The sequence below is a fragment of the Squalius cephalus genome (genome assembly GCF_949319135.1).
Source record: "Squalius cephalus genome assembly, chromosome: 23".
Lineage (NCBI taxonomy): Eukaryota > Metazoa > Chordata > Actinopteri > Cypriniformes > Leuciscidae > Squalius > Squalius cephalus.
Window position 1 is genome coordinate 28,371,755 of NC_137144.1, and position 19,076 is coordinate 28,390,830.

The 19,076-nt window shown below is 37.4% G+C and overlaps 1 protein-coding gene across 1 annotated transcript in view; it reads left to right on the plus strand.

The window, feature by feature from the left end:
• Positions 1-19,076, plus strand: part of LOC307151685 (NACHT, LRR and PYD domains-containing protein 12-like) — a gene marked incomplete at its 3' end in the record, with an annotated part of 192,021 nt that overhangs the window by 42,706 nt on the left and 130,239 nt on the right. The gene's annotated exons all lie outside the window — the stretch shown is intronic.

A 19,076-nucleotide genomic window follows, 5' to 3' on the forward strand; every position in this document is an offset into this window, starting at 1 on the left:
TTCAGCATATTCTGAATCTCTAGCATTTAATAATAGACTTCTAACCAACATCCTCTTGTTATTTCCAATGAGCAATATAATCCTTCAGACAAAAAAACATTTTGCTGTAGCAAAATCACAAACAGTTTTCGTTCAAAAATATAGAATTATGTACCAGCAGCTCTCATATAATGCTTGTGGACTTACGCATATTCTGAATAATTAGTAACATACAAAGCCGCTCTTATACACAACTAAATAATAAAGAGTTATGACTTGAAATGTTTGCTGTATACCACAATCAAAAACAGCAAATACAAAAAAAGTGAATGAACATCTGCAGAGAGCACAGTTAAAATTTAACTTTTTGTGACTGGCATTGCACATATTGCAGGGCAGTATAAAGTAGGCTACGTATAACAGATCGGTTTACAGTAGGCTATATTGATGAGAAAACTAAATACTGAAGGCAGCTCTCATACAAAAAATACTAAATAGGTAACAATGAAATTGCCAATTTTCCATACGTTAGCTTTTAACGAAGAGGGTGCCGTTCGAATTTGGCGCTCAGCCATCATGCGTCTGTTATGTGCGCGAGTCTGTTATGTGCGCGCCACAGACTGCACGCGCACTGCACGTCCGCTTAGAGTTCCGCCTTTTGCGTTCCGTCAATATTACGTTATTAGAAAAAAAAAAAAAAAAAAACATTTTTAGAGAATCGATTTTTTGACATTTGTGAATCGATTCAGAATCGTCCACGTCCGCATCGCGATGCATCTAAGAATCGATTTTTTCTCCCACCCCTAATATATATATATACACACACTGCTGTTCAAAAGTTCACGATCTGTAAGATTTTTAATGTTTTTAAAAGAAGTCTCTTCTGCTCACCAAGGCAGCATTTATTTATTTGATTATAAAAACTGTAATATTGTTAAATATTATTAAAATTTAGAATAGCTGTTTTCTATGTGAATATATAGTAAAGTGTAATTTATTACTGTAATCAAAGCTGAATGTTCAGCATCATTACTTCAGAAATCACTCTAATATGATGATTTGATGATCAAGAAGCATTTATGACTATTATCAGTGTTGAAAACAGTCATGGACAATTTTTTTCAGGATTCTGATGAATAGAAAGTTCAAAAGAACAGCCTTTATCTGAAATGGAAAGATTTTGTAATATTATACACTACCGTTCAAATGTTTCAGGCCAGTAAGAATTTTTATTTTATTTTTTTGAAAAATAAAAGAAACCAATACTTTTATATTTAGCAAGGATGCATTAAATTGAACAAAAGTTACAGTAAAGACATTTATAATGTTACCCAAGATTCTATTTCAAATAAATGCTTTTCTTTTGAACTTTTTATCAAAGAGTTCTAAAAAAATGTTTCAACATTGATAATTATAATGAATGCTTTTTCATCATCAAATCCTCATATTAGAGTGATTTCTGAAGGATCATGTGAGACTGAAGACTGGAGAAATGATGCTGAACATTCAGCTTTGATCATAGAAAACAGTAATATTGTGAAATATCATGACATTTTAAAAACTTTGTTTTTTTGTTGTTGTTCTTTTGAAATTTTAATCCCATAGATGCAGCCTTGGTGAGCAGAAGAGACGTCTTTTAGAAACATTAAAAATCTTACTGATCCAAAACTTTTGCACAACAGTATATACAGTGGGTACGGAAAGTATTCAGACCCCCTTAAAGTTTTCACTCTTTGTTATATTGCAGCCATTTGCTAAAATCATTTAAGTTCATTTTTCCCCTCATTATTGTACACACAGCACCCCATATTGACAGAAAAACACAGAATTGTTGACATTTTTGCACATTTATTAAAAAAGAAAAACTGAAATATCACATGGTCCTAAGTATTCAGACCCTTTGCTCAGTATTTAGTAGAAGCACCCTTTTGATCTAATACAGCCAGGGCTGGACTGGGACAAAAATTCGGCCCTGGCATTTTTGCCCAGACTGGCCCACTACATATGATCACAGACACCACCTATCTTTGCACGGCCTTGAATATGTTTTTGTTCAACTCCTATTCCTTAAAACCACTAATGCCATGTGAGTAGGAATGAGTGAGAGTTAACACATGAAATAAGTACAAAATTGTAATTTATTAATACAATTGAACTATTCTCTACAGTGATGAATAAAATAAAAAAAAGCTATAAGCTGCATTGGCATAGCAATAACAGTGTTTCTCACAGGATTTTTGGTAAAGCTGTGGTACTGTGCCTCTAGGGGGGTTCGGGGGCATGCTCTTAGGCTCTACACTTTCTCTCTCTCTCTCCTGATCCTCCTCACTATCATCATCAGCCACTGGAGCTGATTAAGGTCCTGTTGCTGCAGAAAACATATTTTGACTAGTGGTGTAACGGTTCACAAAATTCACGGTTCGATACTATACGATATGATACACTTGTGTCACGGTTCGGTACGTTTTTGATACAGCAAAAAGATGTAATTTTTTTTATTCTTTTTTTTATTAAAACTAACATCATAAAGTACGATTTTTTTTTTTTACTTTGAGCAATTCTGGAGCTATAATGGAGTCTTCTTAGGAGCATATAAAATAAAACAGCTCCTTGGAAAACATGAAATGTAATATTGTAGTAGTTATAAACAAAGGTTTATTTTAGTTCAGATTAACATTTGAGGGCAGCAATTGTATTCATAATGTCAAAATAAAACCGACGTAATGTTGAGGGCATTATAGCCCACTATTCCTGCCAAACTTCCATGGTTGCAGTTAGTGTTACTACAGTAAATCCATGGTGATCTGTTGCTGATCTGTGGACACTAGTTCATTCATGGCACAATGTTTCTCCTGGTTTCCACGTCAGCGCTTTTTGATCTGTTAATAATGGAGAAATGTGAATGTTTCTCACTAGATCTCGCAGCGATGTTATTACTTCTGTGGCGAATTCAAATGCTTTCTTTACTGGATCTCTTATTAGCGCTGTGTAGTAACAGTGTCGCATGATCACGATCGGCTCGCGCTTCACTGGTCCAAACTGATAAACGGTCCTTCAACCACAACGAGCAGTTTCGTTCCGCTTGCATTACGTTTGCCATTTGATGTTGGGCATGTTGTGGTCGCGCCGGCGTCTCTACATTATGAGCGCGCTTGCCACGCGCAACGCGCCAACATTTGAAATAACTAAATTTTGGTTGGCAGGAAAAATGGTCCAACGTTCGTTCGGTTTGAAAATGCGAACCGAAAGCCTCGTACCGAACGGTTCAATACGAATACGTGTATCGTTACACCCCTAATTTTGACACATTTTACAGCGTTCTGTATCTATTTTTTCCGCTATTTCTCTGCACATTCCTTGCGTTTTTTCTCCATCTCTCAGACTATTTTGACAGATACACACTGACACAGACCCAAAGGAGGTGTTTAAAGATGTGATTGGCCCAGCTCAGTGTCAATCAAGAAAAGAACCAATGGGCCTTCGTGTTTCATGGGCCGGTGGTAGTGTTGTCAAAAATATCGATATTTCGATAAATATCGATACTGAAATATCTGAACGGTACCAATATTAATTTCCCGAAGTATCGATACTAGCCGCGCTTTCACTTTCACTTCTCTCCAAAGGCGCGTTGAAAAACACCACACGCGCACTCGTCTCATTCGCTCTGGTTAAATAGCAAAAGTGAAGTGAATGGGGCCGATCACACCAGGCGCGTCGTTAGACATGGGCGTCCGGGGCTTCAGCCCCGGATGTTTTTTTTATAGCCCCGGATCTCAAAAAATTGAATTTATTTATAATTATTATTATTATTATTATTTGTATTATTTATTTAAAAAAAATGACCGGGTCTTTTAATCTATCCTTCGGAATCTATTAAAGACGATTAAAATGTGTTCAAGCAGATCAAAGTTACTATGGTTACTCTCACACAGAGACGCACCACGTGCGCGATTTAGCTATCCAAGTTCATCTCCAGGATTTGCGCGCAACAGCAAACAATCTCACAGCAATTAAAAAAAAAATAATAATAACGTAGTCAGCACCGCCGCACAGTCTTCTGTCAGACCAGATGTTGTCAGGCCATATGTCAGTAAAACTCAGAAAAACTAACTCAGGCCTACTGTCGTGTCAGCCGTTTGCTCGTGGCGCGCACTCTTCAATCACGCAAATGCGGCGAGCCCTGTATTACGCAAAATAAACTAGCATGTAACGTCGTGTTCTGTCGTCAATTAAGTATTGAAATAACCAAAAGGGAGATTAAGCTGCGTCAAAACTCTATGTCGGGGCTTTTGTATTCCTTTGTAGGCTACATAAATGTTACATATTTTGGCGTAGCCCTGCTCATTTTTCATTATTAATATTCTAATATTTTATCAATATTGCAAAGTCGTCAAAACTGACTAAATATTTTGTGACCAAAAATGTGAAAAATAGGCCTACATCTAGCCTAAATGATCGTTCATGACATTCTTTTAACTATAAGCAACCCATTTGTCTAGATCTGTATTATTTCATTTGTATAATGAGCTTAAATATTGCTGCGCAGTCGTGTGATTTAGGCTGCTTGATTAACACTATTACAATGTAGGCTATTCCTATTTAACTCTGATATCCTATATATAAGATCCTCGAATGTGTTCGTGACAAGTGACTGTCTTTATGAGTGAACAATTGAAATTTAATTTAACTGATTTAATAGTGCCAAAAACATTGATTAACTGAAGAAAGAAACAAGTTGCTGAAACCAAACTTTAATGCTAAAAAGTTTACATCTATGCAAAATAATCCTTGAAAGATTTCTCATTTAAAGGAGAAGTTCACTTTTAAAATGAAAATTCTGTCATCATATACTCACCCTCATGTTGTTTCAAACCTTTATGAATTTCTTTTTTCTGCTGAACACAAAGGAAGATATTTAGAAGATTAACAGTAACCAGACAGTTTTTGGGTCCCATTGACTTCCATAGTATATTTTTACTATGGAAGTCAATGGGACCCAAAAACTGTCTGGTTACTTATAATCTTCTAAATATCTTCTTTTCTGTTCAGCAGAAGAAAGAAATTCATACAGGTTTGAAACAACATGAGGGTGAGTATATGACAGAATTTTCATTTTAAAAGTGAACTTCTCCTTTAAGGCCATTCCTGTTTGGAATATGTGATTGTGTATTGTCAACTATAAGCAGAAACATTTTGCATTTCCATTTTCTAGTGTGGATCATTAATTTCAACATTTATCCTCATTCTCATGTTTAAGAATCTGTTATCTGCTTGACAAATAATTTATGCTACTGCCCACTGACATACTTTTAAAGCTATTGTTATCAAAAAATGTTGGCCTTCAAACACCTTAAAATGCACATATGTAGGTCCGAGAAATCCAAATTTTCTCGGGGGAGCATGCCCCCGAACCCCCCTAACTACCGCACATTTTTATGTGTGTGTCTGTGTGGTAATATGGGCTGGTGTGGCAACAGTGCCAGGACTGAATTTTTTAACCAGTCTGCCCCCCTGCATATAGGCCTAAAATATACATTATTCTCTGTACCGAATCATGTTATCTTATTACCCACCCCAGCCCCTGATGTTTCAGGCTCAGCCCCTGATGTTTTTAAAACCTAGAAACGCCCCTGGATCACACTGACGCGTCTTTTTGCAGTGAGAAGCGCCTATTTTCAATTGGTTTCCAGCTAGCGTTCTGCGCGCTGTTTATGCGCCTCACGGGCCTTCCGTTAGTGATGAAAGCTAGTTGCTTGAACGCCCAGAGAGTGCGATGATGGAGGATAAACTTGTGGTGCTCTCGCGGGTTACCAGGAGCTTAACGACTTCACGAACCGTCACTACCACAATGTTAACAGAAAGTAAATAAAGTTAATTAAAGGCTTGTTTGATGTTTACTTGCCTGACAGGACAGCTGTTTCAGTGGTTGCCGAGCACTGCTCGTTCTGTGATCTTAGACAAGTACATTTTAACTGTGGTCAAATGTAAATTAACTTGTGCTTATTTAACTTTATTCAAGAATTATTATTTAATTCTGCAATTTGCCTTCATTAGCAAATATCGTCAATTTGATTTCACAGATAGGCTACTAATTAAACTAAACTGAGCTAGACAATGACATCTCTGAATTCAATAATGAAATGCCTTTAACTGAAAATGTAATGTTTAATCTTATTATTATAAATTACTGACACTCTATCCTCCAATTTGATACTGTAAAGTGATTTGACACAGTCTGTATTGTTAAAAGCACTATATAAATAAAGGTGACTTGACTTGACTTCATGTCGATCCAGTGAGCATTGTTTTCGCGTGTGATGCACACACGTTTGCTTTTAAATCTGTTCATCAAATAACGTTAATGTATTAACCAGCATTTATGCATTTGAACAAGTGCACTACTTCAGGACATTTTCGCTCATGTAAAATATACCTTATTGTCATGTTCTAGACTTGTTATATTTAGCTTTAAATAAATAAAAAAACTTAATATTGTGGCAGTACAATATTTTTTCTTCGTGGTATCCAAAATGGCACCGAATATCGATATTTTTCAAGGTATTGTATCGAAGTTAGAAATTCTAGTATCGTGACAACACTAGTTGGTGGACAGCCATTTTCAGGTCTCTCCAGAGATGCTCAATTGGGTTTAAGTCAGGGCTCTGGCTGGGCCATTCAAGAACAGTCACGGAGTTGTTGTGAAGTCACTCCTTCGTTATTTTAGCTGTGTGCTTAGGGTCATTGTCTTGTTGGAAGGTGGACAACTTTCTCCCATCTCCCGACTGCATCTCTGGAGCTCAGCCACAGTGATCTTTGGGTTCTTCTTTACCTCTCTCACCAAGGCTCTTCTCCCCCGATAGCTCAGTTTGGCCGGACGGCCAGCTCTAGGAAGGGTTCTGGTCGTCCCAAACGTCTTCCATTTAAGGATTATGGAGGCCACTGTGCTCTTAGGAACCTTAAGTGCAGCAGAATTTTTTTTGTAACCTTGGCCAGGTCTGTGCCTTGCCACAATTCTGTCTCTGAGCTCTTCAGGCAGTTCCTTTGACCTCATGATTCTCATTTGCTCTGACATGCACTGTGAGCTGTAAGGTCTTATATAGACAGGTGTGTGGCTTTCATAATCAAGTCCAATCAGTATAATCAAACACAGCTGGACTCAAATGAAGGTGTAGAACCATCTCAAGGATGATCAGAAGAAATGGACAGCACCTGAGTTAAATATATGAGTGTCACAGCAAAGGGTCTGAATACTTAGGACCATGTGATATTTCAGTTTGTCTTTTTTAATAAATGTGCAAAAATGTCAACAATTCTGTGTTTTTCTGTCAATATGGGGTGCTGTGTGTACAATAATGAGAAAAAAAATGAACTTAAAGGTATAGTGGAGGATTTTCTTTTTCCGGGTGGGTAGTCTAAACTATTGGTCCACCTAAGTGTCAATCATTCTGGTGATATGTTTACGTAAGGCCGTCGTACGTGCTCGTCCCTTAGTTTTCGCTTTCTGCGCATGCGCACTTTCAGGTGTTTATGTGTGGTGAGCTAGACTAGAGCTAAGCCATTCATTGAAGCTCATCGTTTCACCGGGTCCTTTGAAAATGTCTGAGGGTCGCAAGAGAAAAAGTTTGTACGAACTGTATGAGAAGAAGAGAAAGGCCTCAGAAGAGAGAAACAAGATCAGAGTGTTTTTGGGAGATTGTTTCACACGATGGCGTGCGCTGAAAACACAGGTTGGGCTTCCCACTGATGCCTCAGTCGCGAAGTTTCTACTCGACAGGTAAAGTTTGGCATGCTATTTGGAGAAAAAGTGCAAATCTTCTTTTGGAAAGTAATCTTGTATGAGCGATGCTGACCGCAACTAATAGGCGTTCCCTCTCGGGAGCAGGTAGAGTGTTGCGCATGTGCATTTTTTCAAAAAGTGGAGAGGGCGGTTCTTATCTAAAATTCGGAAAGATCCTCCGCTATACCTTTAAATGATTTTAGCAAATGGCTGCAATATAACAAAGAGTAAAAAAATGTAAGGGGGTCTGAATACTTTCCGTACCCGCTGTATGTATATGTGTGTATATATGTGTATTATGATATTTTTATTTCTATCTATTAATATAATTTCATTAAATTATTATATTACACATGAGAAACATATAGAATATGGACAAGTATAGTAGACTTTGTCTTTGTTTGCTCGCCTAAACGGTCAAATACACAGAATATGTCCAAATTTCCACCTTAGTGAATATTCAAGTAAACACAGTCAACGTAAGCACTGACTGTACAACACATACCTCTTCACACACTCACTTCCACACACACACACACACACACACACACACACACACACACACACACACACACACACACTCTCTCTCACTCTCTCTCTCTCTCTCTCTCTCTCTCTCTCTCTCTCTCTCTCTCTCTCTCTCACTGACACAGACACACACACACACACTCTCTCTCTCTCTCTCTCTCTCTCTCTCTCTCACACACACACACACAGACTCTCTCTATCTCTCTCTCTCTCACTCACACACACACACACACTCTCTCACACTCTCACACACACACAGACACACTCTCACTCTCTCTCTCTCTCTCTCTCTCTCTCTCTCTCTCTCTCTCTCACACACACACAGACTCTCTCTATCTCTCTCTCTCTCTCACTCACACACACACACACAGACACACTCTCTCACACTCTCTCACACACACACAGACACACTCTCACTCTCTCTCTCTCTCTCACACACACACACACACTCTCTCTCTCTCTCTCTCTCTCTCTCTCTCTCTCTCTCTCTCTCTCTCTCACTTCCGGTGCAAGTGTTGGGAGTGTGCGGGAGTTGAGCTCGCGTTTGTGAGAGCGATTGTGAAATCCTTGTTTCCATTTTCTCCCTTATTCTTATCTTTTACTTTTCTTTTTCTTTTTTTTTTTTTCTTTTACTCCTCGCCCAAAAGTCTTATTGTTTCTTCGTTAGCTAGCTTGTGCGGGTTTCAGACGGCGGTATGGCATCTGTTTCCGTGCAAGGAACGCTGTCTCTGTGGAAGAGCTGCTGCTGGTTATAGAAGAGCAGGTTGGTTTCGAGAATATAATTTCGGCCTCACGGATGAATAAAGCTGTCGTCATATTTTTAAAATCAGACTCCTTGGTCAATCAGAGCGGAATGTGGGTGAAAGAAAAGTTTGTTTCGATAACCCCACTTTCCGCTCCAGCAACGAAAATCATAATCTCGAACGTCCCACCTTTTATACCTAACGAGATCTTAACGAAAGAACTGCAGAGGTTCGGAAAGATTGCAAGCCCCGTTAGAATGATTCCCCTTGGATGTAGAAACAACGCGTTAAAACATGTTCTTTTTTTTTAGGCGTCAAGTTTTAATGTTTTTGAGCTCACAGGATCAACATTTAGAAGTCTCTTTCCGCGTTAATCATATGGATAATTCGTATATGGTTTACGCCAGCACTGAGAGCTTAAAGTGTTTTGAATGTGGTGAGTTGGCCACATAAAGATGATCAGCGCGCGTCCACATCAGATGTGATCAGTGGTGATGTAAATAACACCGGGATTACCATTCAGCATACGAGTGAAAGTGATGAACAGAGGAATGAGGAGCAGGGTGAAGGAGCCACAGAGCAGGACAAGATGGAGGAGGTGAGTGAGATTATTGTTATTGCTAAGAGTGTGGAGCAACCTGGAAGTAGTTATGTTTCTTGTAAACCTAGAAATAATAGTGATAAGAGTGAGGATCAGTGTAGTGTGGAATATGTGTGTGAAGTTGATGATGTAGCACAGGCTGAGGACTTAGAGGATAATATGGCAGATGAGATGGATGGTTTTTCCCAGTGTACTGATGATGGAGAAGATGAGCAGTGGTCAGAGGCCTTAGGAGGAACTGATCAAGATCTGTATACTGTTGAACAAATTAATGCATTTCTTGATAAAACAAAAGGAAAAGCTGGTGTCGATGTAACTAATTTCTTCCCTGACATTGATAAGTTTATTGCTTCTGTTTTATGGGCTAGGAAAGCGAGCAATTATGACGATCTTTCGCAACAGAAGCGGTTTCGTCTTAAGAAGCACATTACTGCTCTCAGACGAGGCAAGAAGACAGGGAAGGCGAGGGGGAAAACTAAATAGTCTAAATGGCTTATTCCTTTGCTTTATGTTTTTCTCTTTTTCTTTTTCCCTTGTTCATGGAGATCTTGCGGGTGGTATCAATTAATATAAATGGATTGAGGGATAGGAGGAAAAAGGGATTATTATCAGAAATTATTCGATTGAAAGATTTGAGTGTTGTTTTTTTGCAAGAAACCCATAGTAGTCAAGATAATGAGATTGATTGGGGTTTGTGGTGGGAAGGAGATAGAATTCTTAGTCATGGGACTAATGTAAGTGCTGGAGTAGCTGTGCTTTTTTCCCCTGCTTTAAAAACAAATATTTTATCTAAAGATGAAGTGGTACCAGGGAGACTTTTGACTGTAAGAGCTGAAATTATGAATTTTAATTTCCTGTTTGTAAACATCTATGCCCCTAATATAGAAGCAGACAGAGTACGTTTTTACTAAATTAGAGAAGATTTTAAAACAAAAGCAGGATGGTGATCTTATTGTGTTAGGGGGAGATTGGAACTGCACTCTAGATTTTGTGTGAGACAGGAATGGAGAAGAACCTCATTCACAGTCAGCTATTTGTTTAGCTAAAATAATTAAAAATCTAAAATTTATTAGTACGCCAATATACATGGATGAAAGTTGGTAATGGCAGTGTTTCTGGAGCACGTTTAGACCGTTTTTATATATCACATAACATGAGAAATAAGATTGTTAACACAAATATCATCCCTACGGCTATTTCTGACCATAAACTTATCACATTTGAGTGTATTCTGACTGAAAGGAAGCATACAAGCTATTACTGGCATTTTAATGTTAAATTCTTGGAAGATAAACTTTTTTGTGAGAATTTTAATTTTTTGGGGGGAAAACTGGAAAAATTAAAAATGTCTTTATGAAAATGTTATTCAGTGGTGGGAAGTTGGCAAAGCGCATATAAGAAGTTTTTGTCAGCAGTATGCATCATACTCATAACTCTTTAATTTTGAAAAAGACACTGGTACTGTTGGAAAAAGAGATTATGGACATTGAAAATAGTATGCATGACAATAATGATGGAGATCTACAAGCACTTTGGACTGAAAGAAAAAATCAGTTAAGCTCCTTCTTAAATGAAAAAGTTAAAGGAGCTCTTGTAAGAAGTCGATTCTTAACAATAAGAGACATGGATGGACCTTCTTCTTATTTCTTTAACTTGGAGCGAAAAGTAGGGCAAGAAAAAATGATGTAAGGACAGTAAGGGTCCTTTCAGATCCAGTAGAGATGCGCAAACTTGCGGTGGAGTTTTATTCTAATTTATATGCTGCTGAAAATTCAGATGAACTGTGCCGAAATCAACTTCTACAAGATCTTCCTGTCCTGATATTAGAACATAAGGATTTTTTAGAGAAGTTACTGCTGCAGTTATGGGACTTTCCTCAGGACGTACCCCAGGACTGGATGGGTTACCTGCTGAATTTTATACGTTTTTTTGGAATATTATTGGTGATGATTATTTTGAGGTGATCCAAAAATGCATCAATGAAGGAATTCTTCCTTTGAGTTCTCAGAGGGCAGTCTTAACATTACTCCCAAAAAAAGGAGCCCTAACCCTTTTAAATAACTGGAGACCTATAGCACTTCTAGGCTCTGATTACAATTTTTTTCAAAATGTCTGGCCAGTAGGGTAAATAGTATACTACATATGATTATACATAAAGATCAATCTTATTGTGTAAAAAATAGATCTATGATAGACAACTTGCATCTGGTACGTGATACTTTTGATTTTGCTTTTCAAAATAATGCTAATTTGGGGTTTCTGTCATTGGACCAGGAAAAGCCCTTTGACAGAGTTGATCACACTTTTCTTTTTGATACTTTAAAAGCTTTTGGTTTTGGGGAGAATTTTATTTCTAAAATAAGACTGCTGTATGCTGGAGCATAATGCATGATTAAAATAGCTGGTGGCCTCAGTACTCCTGTAAAAGTTAACAGAGGCATTGGGCAGGGCTGTCCTATATCAGGTCAAATTTACAGTATAGCCATTGAGCCTTTACTATGTAAATTAAGAGAACATCTAACAGGTCTACAAGTCAATACACTGGAGTTTAATAATCTTATCCAACTCTCTGCATATGCAGATGACGTTACAGTTTTAATTAAAAATCATAGCGATGTTCAATGTTTAAAAATGGCTATGGAATGTTATGGGAAAGCTTCTTCAGCCAATGTTAATTGGCAAAAAAGTGAAGCTGTGTGGTGTGGTCAGGACTCGAGTAGTCCATCACTTCCTGGTGGTTTGCTGTGGGGGAAAGCAGGGTTCAAATATTTAGGAGTTTTTTTAGGGACAGATGTATATAGGAATAAAAGTTGGGAGGGCCTAGTGGAGAAAGTGTGTGCTCGGTTGTCTCACTGAAAATGGTTGCTGCCCCAGCTGTCCTATAGGGGGAGAAGCCTGGTCTGTAACAACCTGGTTGCATCATCTTTGTGGCACAAAATGATGATCCTAGAGCCTCCAGAAGACCTGGTTAGAAGAATTCAGCGGTGCCTGGTTTATTTGTTTATTTAAAAGGATCCCTGTTACGTTCCTCGTGTATTTGTGTGTGTGTGTGTGTGTTTCTGTTCTGTCTTCATTCATTTCAGGTGGTGATTGAGCATTGGCTGTTTGGCACGTGTCATCATTTGCTCTTCCAATCCATTGCTGTGCCGTGGGTTTAAAAGGCTCATTCACAGATCTGAACCCAGACCCTCGCCAGGTCTCATCTGCTTGCGCGTTTTAAGCACTTTGTAAACAAATACCACTGTTCACGTTATGACTTTATGACTGTCGTTTTGAGTAGCCTAAGCACTTTTGTCCGATCTGAGATTTGAGAACATGGAGAATATTGAGAATGTTTGAGATGTCTAATTAACCTGATTCCATCTAGAGCACGAGCTTCAGCTGTCGCGGAAACACCAACGGGAGGTAGGAAATCATCATTGTTAGTCAGGCGTAGAGTGTTCGCCACTTTTGTACTTTTGTTTTTCAGTTAGTATAGTTTAGTTAAGGCGGCGTACCCGCTGAAGAACTCGGTTTTGTTTCTACATTTTTATTTGATAGTTAGTTTAGTAGGTACGATTAAAAATAGATATCAGTTAGGTTTTGATTGTTTCTTTGATTTGGCGACACTCTTGTTTTTTTCTTATTTTTTTCTTATATTATCTATATCTAAATAACATGTTGTTCAAACGACCATTTCATCTTTCATTCATTGAAAATAAACGTTTTTTAAACGTTTAATTGATGTTTCTTGGTTGTCTTTCCTCCATCCACACACAGCAACAGTGTCTCGCATAAATGTTATGTGATCATCCCTTTTACATCTTTAAACACGTAACAATCCCCATTAGCTGACGCCGAGACGACAGCTAGTCTTCCTGGGGTCCAAACAATACATACAAAACCCAATAATTACAATCACAATTACTTCCAAATATATCATATATAAATACACATAAGAGAACAAGAAAAAATAACAATACAAAAAGTACTGATTAAAATAATAATAAAATAATGAAAAACAACATAGCACATGATACAACCTCGCTCAACCAATCCAGACGATTTTATGATGTTGAAAACAAATACAGTCTTAGTCTTTTTTTAAAACCAGTTTTTCCCTTGATTTCCCGAACCCCAACTGGAAGATTGTTCCAAAACACAATTGACCTATAAAACACGGTCCTCTTCATAGAGTCAGATTTAGGTAGGGGTAAAGAAATCTGTAGACTATTCGCCCCTCTTGTGTAATGTGAATGCATATCTGAATAGTAAATTATATTATCATAAAGAAATTTAGGAGTCCGAGTGTTAATAATTCTATGAAAGTATACTAACATATTAACAGATAGTCTATGCTTGACCATCAGCCAAGCAAGACGTTCATGCATCTCTGCAACACTCGTTCTTAAAGAACAACCAAGCGCCAGTCTTGCAGCCTTGTTTTGAGCCACTTGTAATTTTTTTAAATGACTAGTTGATACAGCAGACCATACAACAGAACAGTAATCCAAATGACACAAAACCAATGTACAAACAACACGACTAAACAGCTGTGAATTTAGAAACTGTGCACATTTACGCATTACTGCAACAGCTCTACCCATTTTAGCAACAACTTTGTTAATGTGATCAGACCATGACAATGTGGAATCAAGCCAAAGTCCAAGAAGCTTCACCTTTTTTACTTGCTGTACATTTTGACCATTTACTTGTATATTAATTTTAGGATTATCAGATAATCTATACTTAGAACCAAATATTATACTCGTAGTTTTTGAAATATTTAGAACAAGTTTATTTGTTTTGATCCAGTTATACAATTTGCTAATCTCAAAAGACAGAACCTGATTAAGCTCTGAACATGTAGGGGCTGCATAATAAAGAGTAGTATCATCAGCAAACATAGTCAATGTAGCCTTACTGAGTATATACGGCATATCATTTGTAAAAATTGAAAATAACAAAGGTCCGAGGCAACTTCCTTGAGGAACACCACAATCCAGGGACTTGCTACAAGATAATGCACCATTAAAATAAACTATTTGCGACCTCTCCGACAAAAAGCTCTTAAACCACTTGATTGCTGAGGAAGTAAAACCATAACTAATAAGTTTGGAAATCAAAATTTCATGGTCAATCACATCGAAGGCCGCACTGAAGTCTAGTAGTAGTGTACCCACCAGCATTGAGTTATCAATTGATGTTAACCAGCTATCCGACATTTGTGTCATTGCAGTGCAGGTGGAATGACCATACCTATAAGCATGCTGAAACATCGTAGTCAAATCATTGTTAGAAAAGTAATCTTGCACTTGCTCAAATACAATCTTTTCCAATAATTTACTTAGAATAGGCAAAATGCTAATAGGCCTACTATTTGGACCACAGAAAGTAGATTTTGTGTCTTTGGGTAAAGGAATTATCTTACCCTCCTTCCAAAGTTTTGGACACACACCACTAATCAGACATCTGTTAAAAATGTGACAGATTGGTTTAGAAATATGTCCAGCTGATAACTTCAACAGCCGACTATCCAAGTTGTCTGTACCAGCAGACCCATCAACAGTCAAAGATCTCAGCAACATTTCCACCTGCACAACATTAACCTGATGAAATTCAAAACTACACAGTTTATCTTTCATAATACACCTTTCAATTAGCTCATTTGAGTTGGAATCAACAGTGTATTTCATTGTCTCTCTAAAGTTAGAAACCTTATTAACAAAATAATCATTAAAATAATTTGCAATCTGTATTGGCTTAGTCAAATAAACTCCATTCAATTCAACAAAAGAAGTACAAGTAGATTTTTTCCCCATGATTTCATTGAGTACATTCCACATTCTCTTACTATCTGTACCACTATCGTCAATTCTCTTCTGAAAATATTTTTTCTTTTTCACTCTGTTCACCTTGGTCACCTGATTCCTTAAAATACAATAAAATTTTCTGTCCTCAAGAGAGTCAGAAAGAACCGCAACCTTTTTAGCCTCTTCCCTTTGAGCCATTAAGCTCCTTAACTCAGTATCAACCCAAGGAGCACTTTTGGCTTTAACTGTAAATTTCTTTAATGGGGCATGATTGTTAACAACTCTCATAAAACAATCCATAAATAAATTAAGGGATGCATCCACATCATCAATGTCACTTATCAAATTCCATTTAACCCTCTGGGCTTCTTCGTAAAATAGTCACACTTAGCTTCCTCCCGCCCGAAAACGGGCGAAGCCTTAAAATGTTACTTTACTTTGTCCCAGGATAACCAATCAAATATATTTTTGTTCGATAATGTTTTCTGAATATTATTTAGAATTTTTAGAATTGTTTATGAAATTTTGCATTAATTATATAATTTTTATGAGCTATTTTTTCCATTAGAATTAATATATATATTTTTATTTTATTTATTTTATTTTATTTTTCAATAAATGCAACATTTCACATCAAATTAGAGTGCAGGGGCCTGATGTATAAACGTTGCGTACGCACAAAATGGGCATAGAAATATGCATACGCATTTTTCCACGCACATATCGGGATTTATAAAAAATAAACTAGGCGTAGATTAGTGCGCACCGTAAGGATGCTCTTGACCGTGCGTACGCACTCTTTTAGAAGAGTATGTGTTTTGGCTACACCAACTGGCCCAAATAGCAATAACTATTTAAAATGAAAAACTTCTAAATTATCCTATTACATCACCCAATAAATCAAATTGCATCAACCTGAATTATCATTATGATATGATTATGATGGAGTTTGATAGATTCATTGATTTTAATAAAATTTTGACTCTATTTCATTATAGCTCTGCACTGGTGTCTTGCAAAAGATCACTTTTAGACAGAAAATCTAAAGAAATACAAGATAATACAAATATAATTTCGCTCACCAACCTGTCACTTGAAGCAAATATCCATCCCTTCTTAAATGTCCGCGCCAGCGAGCGCGTTGGGCCGTTTAGTGAAACTGATGCAAATAACAGTTTAAATAAATAAAATACTTCTGATATAAACTATGTTTTACTTCTGATATAAACATTTAGATTAAATATGCCATTCAAATTAATGGAGAACACTTAAACATGAAATCATTACTGAGAAGTTACAACATTTTTTTATATTCAAATTCAATCAATAGAAATATTTGTTGTGGATGCGATGTTTTTGAACACTTTTCCTCTGGCATGCTGTGTTTAAATGTTTTAACCACAGAGATAATTGCTTATCATGATAATACCAGATTGTCTGAGAAAATAGTTTCGTGCAAATAATGCCCAAGGCCTATCTGTTTCCATTAAAAATATAAATCAATTAAACATACTATTTGGCCAGTGGAAAAGATTAAATGTATTTGACACTATTTGATTTATGTATTCAAAAACAAGGCAAGGATAGGCAAATACATGATTTTTATTAATGTAATGTGTCTTGTACCGTTAAACGTTATCACGTGGATGAATAATCATATGCAAATGATATGCAGATGAGGATATGCATAGTAAAACTAGGCGTTGTAAGCTCCATATATGGTTATTTCAGGGTGGAGACGCATGTGCGCACAATCTTCCGCTGACTGGGATTTATAAAGTGAATTCTGCGCAGGTTCTGGCGTACGGACGGTTTTATAAATCTGAAAACTTTTGTGCGTACGCAAATTCTGCCTTATGTGCGTACGCACACTTTAAGGATGAAATCTACGCAAAGTTTTATACATGAGGCCCCAGGCCTAAAAAAAAAAAATATTTCAAGTGAGAAGAGCGCCACCTAGTGGCTTCAAAATTTATTAATTTGTGTCATGTCCTATAACCGCCCATAGGCGGCCTATAGCTTTTTTATTTATTTATTTGATTTATTCCCATTCGGAAAGAAAACAATTTATTACTAATCAACCACTGAATGGAACAACACAAATTATATATCATATAATTGATATATTATCAAGAAGAAAGAATCAGCTCTCTATCTTTAATGTGAAGAAGTTTGACAACAATTTTCCTTGGCCTTCCCCTCTCCTGAAACTGACCAAGTCTCTGGGCACGCTCAATATCCATGTTTATTCCATCTAATTATAGTTATTACCATCCTGGTGGACTTCTTCTGGTCAGGACAGCACTGGTTGAAGGCACCAGTGCTCTATCTGCCACTACAGGAAGGAGGACAGGGGCTGGTGGACATTAGAGCCAGAGTCAGTGCTTTTAGACTCCAGACGGCTCAGAGACTGTTATATGGGGAAGATGTGTGCTGGGCTGGAATAGTCTGCACCATCCTGAAGAGAGCAGGCAATATGGGATTTGATCGTCACCTATTTCGTATGGACATAGAGAGACTAGACCTGAGCGGATTGACATCTTTTTATAGATCAATGTTAAAAACATGGACATTTTTCAGTTTCTCTCGGCAGCCAAATGGTGAGAATGGACTATGGCTGAGAGAAGAACCTCTGATTTTTAATCCTGCACTGGATTTGGATGGTTTTAAATCTGTTTTCCTCATAAAAGCGTTGTGGAATGCAAGTTTTACCTAAATTGGACACTTTGTTTCTGAAGAAGGATGGATTTCTGCTGAGAACTTGGCTTCAAAAATGGGCTTAAGGTCATTTCGTGTGGCAGAGAGACTGTTGACTCAAATTTATGAGTTTTTACCCAAAGATTATAGAGACTCTTTAGAGACACCTGTTGGAGAAGAGGAGACTTCTTTCTTTCCAGAGTTGCTTTTTTCACCTGATATCAGAACATGGCAAGAAATGGAGAATGGTTTGCTTTCCTTTAAGACACCTCAACTTGGACTTTTTAGCAACGCTGGAAAGAAAACTATTTATGGACTGTGTGTAAAGGTGACACATCTTCTGCAGTTGCAGAGTGTGAGAGAGACTAAATGGCATGAGATCTTTGGGCCAGGCGCTTCCCCTAAAGGCTGCTGGAGGACCCTGTACAAATCCCCCATTGAGAAAAGAACTGGGGACCTGCAATGGAGGATTGTGCATGGTATAATAGCCACAAACAGACACAGAGCACACCTTGACCCACAGGTTGGGGAGGGTTGTCCTTTTTGTGGAGTACAAGAAACAGTCTTCCATTTATTTTTTAATTGTGTGAGATTGCAATATTTATTTATTAAAATGGAGGAGTGGTGTCAAACCCTGGGGGATCATTTTGCACCTGAAATGTTTATTTATGGCCCTAAGTACAGCAGAAATAAAAGGGAGAGTCATGTTTTATTAAATTCTTTAATTGGGCAAGCAAAGATGGCCATATGGTTGACAAGAAAAAGAAAATTGAGTGACAAGGGATCAACGGATGTTATGTTGGTATTAAAGGGATTAATAAAATCCTGAATCAACATAGAGTACAGTTATTATAAGTTGATAAATGATCTGGAGATGTTTAAATATAGATGGGAAGTTAATCAGTGTATTTGTGAAGTTGACTCTGAGGAATGTTTGCAAATCTATATTCGAGTAATGT